Source organism: Rhinopithecus bieti, unplaced genomic scaffold (assembly GCF_001698545.2).
Source record: "Rhinopithecus bieti isolate Rb0 unplaced genomic scaffold, ASM169854v2 scaffold_47952, whole genome shotgun sequence".
Lineage (NCBI taxonomy): Eukaryota > Metazoa > Chordata > Mammalia > Primates > Cercopithecidae > Rhinopithecus > Rhinopithecus bieti.
Window position 1 is genome coordinate 1869486 of NW_016820098.1, and position 6000 is coordinate 1875485.

A 6000-nucleotide genomic window follows, 5' to 3' on the forward strand; every position below is an offset into this window, starting at 1 on the left:
ATTTGACTTATTGCTGTTCCAACTTTAAGGCTGTCGTGTTTTTGTTTTTGATTTTTTGCTTGTTAGTTAAAAAAAACAAAAAAAAAATCTGAAAAGAGACGGGGGTAAGAAGAAGCTACTGAACCTACAACAGAAGCAGAGGCTACTAGAAAACAAAAACCACAAAACAAGTTACATGATTTTAAAATAAAATAAAAGTTTGTATGAGGACTGAATAGGAAAGACAGCACAAAATGAATTAATAAACTGAGCAATCAAAGCATTGCCCAGTTTTTAAACAAACAAAAAAATCATAAGACAAAGTTAAAAGGTATGCCGGATGATTACAGGTATAAAGTTCAATTAACAAGAGTTACAGAAGAAAGCAATGAAGAGGATGAAAGGGAAGACACAAATACACAAAAGAAGACTAGACTAGGCCGGGCGCGGTGGCTCAAGCCTATAATCCCAGCACTTTGGGAGGCCGAGATGGGCGGATCACGAGGTCAGGAGATCGAGACCATCCTGGCTAACACGGTGAAACCTCGTCTCTACCAAAATACAAAACCTAGCCAGGTGAGGTGGCGGGTGCCTGTAGTCCCAGCTACTCCGGAGGCTGAGGCAGGAGAATGGCATAAACCCGGGAGGCGGAGCTTGCAGTGAGCTGAGATCCGGCCACTGCACTCCAGCCCGGGCGACAGAGCAAGACTCCGTCTCAAAAAAAAAAAAAAAAAAAAAAAAAAAAAAAAAAGAAGACTAGACTAGACTAGAATAATGTCTTACAGCTGAAAAAAAAACTTGAGTATTGGAAAGGCACCAAAGTGTTGGAAAGAATAATGAAAAAGTGGCACTTCTGTTCACATCTTGGTGAAATTTTTGGGTTGAAGATTAAATTTTAAAATGCTACAAATACTGGGAAAAAACTTAAGTAACATTCAGCAGAACAGAACAAGAAACTGCCAGCCAATAAACTTCTCATCCACATCACTAAGTGCTGCTGGACAAGAGAAAAGGGATTTGAACATGAAAGTCTAAACACAGCAAAAGATCAATTAAGTGTGATGGCAAAGTAAAATACCTGTCTAGTCGTGAAAGGATTAAAAAACGATTCCACTCGTGTATGTGTCCCTTTTGAAAAATTTATCCCTTGAGCCAAAATAAAGAAAGATATGCATGGATAAGGAAGAAAATTGATACAGCCATCAGAGAATATCAAATAAGTCAGTAAAATATTAATTGTAACTGATTTCTGATCACGGAAATGAAATGTATGCCACTAAGAAAGAATTCTTAAAGATAATATGAACCTAAAATGAAACACCTGAGAGGTGATAGGAGAAGAGTTGTTTAAAAGGTGTATTGGGCCCAGCACAGTGGCTCATAGCTATAATTCCAGTGCTTTGGGAGGCCAAGGTGAGAGGATTGCTTGAGGCCAGGAGTTTGAGACCAGCCTGGGCAACATAGCAAGACTGTGTCTCTACAAAAGAAATTTTTTAATGTAATAATGAGATAAAATAAAAAGTATGTTGATTTTGCTTTGTACGTAAGAAGAGTAATCGATAATGCTTAATTCCTGATATTGATAGAAAAGATAAGTCTATGCTTATTAAAAGTTCAAGGGTAACAATTACTAGGATAAAGATAGGATATAGAAATTAAAGAGCAACAATTTCCATAGTATGGTGTGCAGACACCTAGAGAAATCCCTTAGATACTTTCAAGGGTCTATGAGTTTAAAATTATTTCCCTAATAATACTGAGATATATGTGCCTTATTCCCTCTGTTGACATTTGTAGTAATGGTACAAAACTAACACTGGGAAAAGTTCAAGCTTCTTATATGAATAAAGACAGTAGCATTACACTATACTTGAGGTGTTATATTTTTATCGTCACATACTCAAAACAAAAACAAAACAAGCAAACAAACAAGCAAATACATGCAGTTTCACTTGAGAATGTCCTTCATGAAGCAGTGTAGAATATTAATTGTATTAATCTCAAACTTTGGATACCAACCTTTTTAATATTCTTTGTGACAAAGCAGGAAGTACATGTAAAGCACTTTGACTGCATACTGAAATACAGTGATTGCCTCAAGGAAAAGCACTCGTGCAATGCTTTGAATAGGAGTTGAAACTAGCTGCTTTTTTCAAGGGATTCCATTTTTACCTGAAAGAATGACATATTGACAAACTACGTGTTCAGACTTGAGTGTTTGACTGATGTCTTCTCAAAAACCAAGTGAGAGTCTATCACTTCACAGAAAACAACTGAGAGTATTTGTTGCCAGTGGTAAAATTTGAGCTTTCAAGCAAAAAAAAAAAGAGAGAGAAAGAAGAAAATTTTTGGAAACTTGCATTCGCCACTACTGATAACTTTCTAGTACTTTATTTTCTGATGAGGTTAATGGATATAATTTTTTGCTAATGCATCATGAAGCACATTAACGTTTGGAAAAATCTGAATAACTCAGTCAATCAATATTTCCAAATGGCAATGCGTGATGTTATAGAATCACACACAAGTATAAGGTCTATTCAAAGTGCAAGACAGGCCTACAGATTTTAATGTAACAGAGAAAGTTCAGTGTATAATTTCAGTTTCCACATTGCAATTAACCTTTAAAAACTACCACTTTTGAATTTTGGTGAAGTATCAAAGAATATCTAGTTATATGAAAATATATTTTCCTTTTCCAACTATCAGTGTGAAGCAGGATTCTCTAACCAAAATAACATTTTGTAATAGATTGAATGAAGAGGCAGATGTGAGAATCCAGCAGTCATCTGCTAAGCCAGGCATTAAAGAAAGTGGCAAAAATGTAAAATAACACTACTCTTTCTCATTAAATTCATATGTTTTGCAAATTTTAGCCCAGGCGCGGTGGCTCACACCTATAATCCCAGCACTTTGGGAGGCCGAGGCAGGCGGATCACCTGAGGTTAGGAGTTGGAGACCAGCCTCAACATGGAGAAACCCCATCTCTACTAAAAATACAAAATTAGCCAGGCGTGGTGGTGCATGCCTGCAATCCCAGCTATTTGGGAGGCTGAGGCAGAAGAATTGCTTGAACCTGGGAGGCGGAGGTTGCGGTGAGCCAAGATCATACCATTGCACTCCAACCTGGGCAACAAGAGTGAAATTTCACCTCAAAAAGAAAAAAAAAAGAAAAAAGAAAATTTTAGTTTAGGTTTTATTTTTTTGAAATAGAGTCTTGCTCTCTTGCCCAGCTGCAGTGCAGTGGCATGATCTCAGCTCACTGTAAGCTCCACCTCCTGGGTTCAACCCATTCTGCCTCAGCCTCCCAGGTAGCTGGGACTACAGACATGTGCCACCACCCCCAGCTAATTTTTGGTAATTTTTGTAGAGATGGGATTTTACCATGTTGGCCAAGCTGATCTCAAACTCCTGACCTCAAGTGATCCACCCACCTTGGCCTCCCAAGGTGCTGGGATTACAGGCATGAGCCACCACAACTGACCAGTTATGTTTCATTTCAAAAATGTTATTTCAAGCTGGGTGTGGTGGTACACACCTGGAATCCCAGCTACTTGGGAGGCTGAGGCATGAAGATGGCTCGAGTCCAGGAATTCAAGATCAGCCTGGGCAATATATCAAGATCTCATCTCAAAAAGAAAAAAAGCCGGGCGCAGTGGCTCAAGCCTGTAATCCCAGCACTTTGGGAGGCCAAGACGGGCGGATCACGAGGTCAGGAGATCGAGACCATCCTGGCTAACACAGTGAAACCCCGTCTCTACTAAAAAAATACAAAAAACTAGCTGAGCGAGGTGGCGGGCGCCTGTAGTTCCAGCTACTTGGGAGGCTGAGGCAGGAGAATGGCGTAAACCTGGGAGGCGGAGCTTGCAGTGAGCTGAGATGCAGCCACTGCACTCCAGCCTGGGCGACAGAGCGAGACTCCGTCTCAACAAAAAAAAAAAGAAAAAAAAGATTAAAAAGCATAATAATAAAATAAAACATTATGTTAATATGCTTTATAACTATCATATGGTTTACAATTATTTTAATTGAGGCATAAGTATTTTTTAAAATTTACTATCTTTAATTTTTCATATGATATACATCAGTAGATATAACCCACACAAATACAAGCTCTTCTGGGACTTCAATAATTTAAGAGTATTAAAGGGATTCTGAGAACAAAAATTTGAGAAGCACTGCTCTAGAAAATAACCAGAGAAAAATAATGAAAAAAGATAGCCGGCACGGTGGCTCACGCCTGTAATTCCAGCACTTTGGGAGGCCGAGGTGGGCAGATCACCTGAGGTCAGGAGTTCGAGACCAGCCTGACCAACATGGTGAAACCCCGTCTCTGCTAAAAATACAAAATTTGCCAGGCATGGTGATGCATGCCTGTAATCCCAGCTACTCAGGAGGCTGAGGCAGGAGAATCCCTTGAACCTGGGAGGCAGAGGTTGCGGTGAGCCGAGATCACACTAGTGTGCTCCAGCCTGGGCAACAAGAGCAAAACTCCATCTCAAAAAAAAAAAGAATTATTGACCAATGCAACAAAATAAACAAAATAAAATAATGATATGGCATAGAAAAAATAAGACACTATATATCAGTAATTGTAACATGTGAAAATGGGTTAACCCTACCTTTAAAAGATAAATACTTTCAAACTGGATTTTTTTTTAAAGCCAGTATTATCTTTTAAGTACCCATGAGACATAAGAAAACTGACCTAATATCAGGCCACCAAGCAAGACTCTTCCCATTTCAAAGAACTCTTATCATACAAACCAAATTCTCTGACCACAACATAGTGAAATTTTAAACAGCAAAGAAGATGAAATTTAAAGACTATATGTTTTGAAATTATAATATAGTTTTCTAAATATTCACAAGTCAAAGAACAGCCCTTAAAGGAAGTTTTTAAAAGTAGAACTCCATGATAAAATACTGTATGTTGTGGAATATAGATAAATCAGCACTTAGAGGCAAATTTCATACTTTAACTGCTTATGTTAGATGGGAATAAGGCTAAAAAGTTAAAGAGCTAAGCATACAACATGTTAGAAAAAAATAAAAGAATTAACTTAAGAACTTAGAAAGATGGATGTAATAAAGATAAAACAAATTAACGAAGTAAAGACTTGACAGAAAGGACAATTTAAGATGAAAGTTGGTTCTTTGAAATGGCAAAGAAAACTAATAAACTGGCAAAGATAATCAAATATTAGAAAAGAAAAGGAAGACAATTTTAGATGCAACAATTCTCTTTCGAAAAAAGAGAATTTTGTGAATCCCTGTATGTTAATAAACTTGAAAACAGACAAAATGGGAACATTTCTAGAAAAATATAAACAATCGAAAGTGATTCAATTATTTGGAAAGAGAAAAACAGTATTTTTCAGTGCAGAAACCTGGCAGCTACTACCTTAACCAAGTGATGAAGGTACACCCTGAGAGGGGCACATCTTGAAGAGAAAACATCAGACAAACCCAAATGGTGGGGCATTCTATTAAGCACCTGGTGACTGATGACTGTGGTAGCAACTGCATTAAAACAAACCAGTAAGTATATGAGTCAAAACAAATAAGGTTATGAACCAGAAGAAAACAAAAACAAGTAACTTTTGGAGGTGGGACTGTGAGTGACTTGTCTTTATTTAGTAGTTTTAAAGATAGATAGATAGATAGATAGATAGATAGATAGATAGATAGATAGAGCTTATGCAACTGAATATAAATGGAAGAGAAGGCTGGGCCAGTGGCTCACACCTGTAATTCTAACACTTTGAGAGGCCGAGGTGGGAGGAACGTTTGAGCCCAGGAATTCAAGACTAACCAGACAACATGGCAAAAACCCATCTTTACAAATAATAATTTAAAAAATTAGCCAGACATGGTGGTGCATGCTTGTAGTCCCAGCTACTTGGGAGGCTGAGGTGGGAGGATCACTTGAGGCCTGGAAATTGAGGCTGCAGTGAGCTGTGATTGTCCCACCACACTCCAGCCTGGGTGAAAGAGTGAAACCCCAACCCCGTTTAAAAA

The 6000-nt window shown here is 38.1% G+C and overlaps 1 protein-coding gene across 2 annotated transcripts in view; it reads right to left on the minus strand.

Moving 5' to 3' along the window:
* Nucleotides 1-6000, minus strand: part of GRHL2 (grainyhead like transcription factor 2) — a 189139-nt gene that overhangs the window by 149969 nt on the left and 33170 nt on the right. The gene's annotated exons all lie outside the window — the stretch shown is intronic.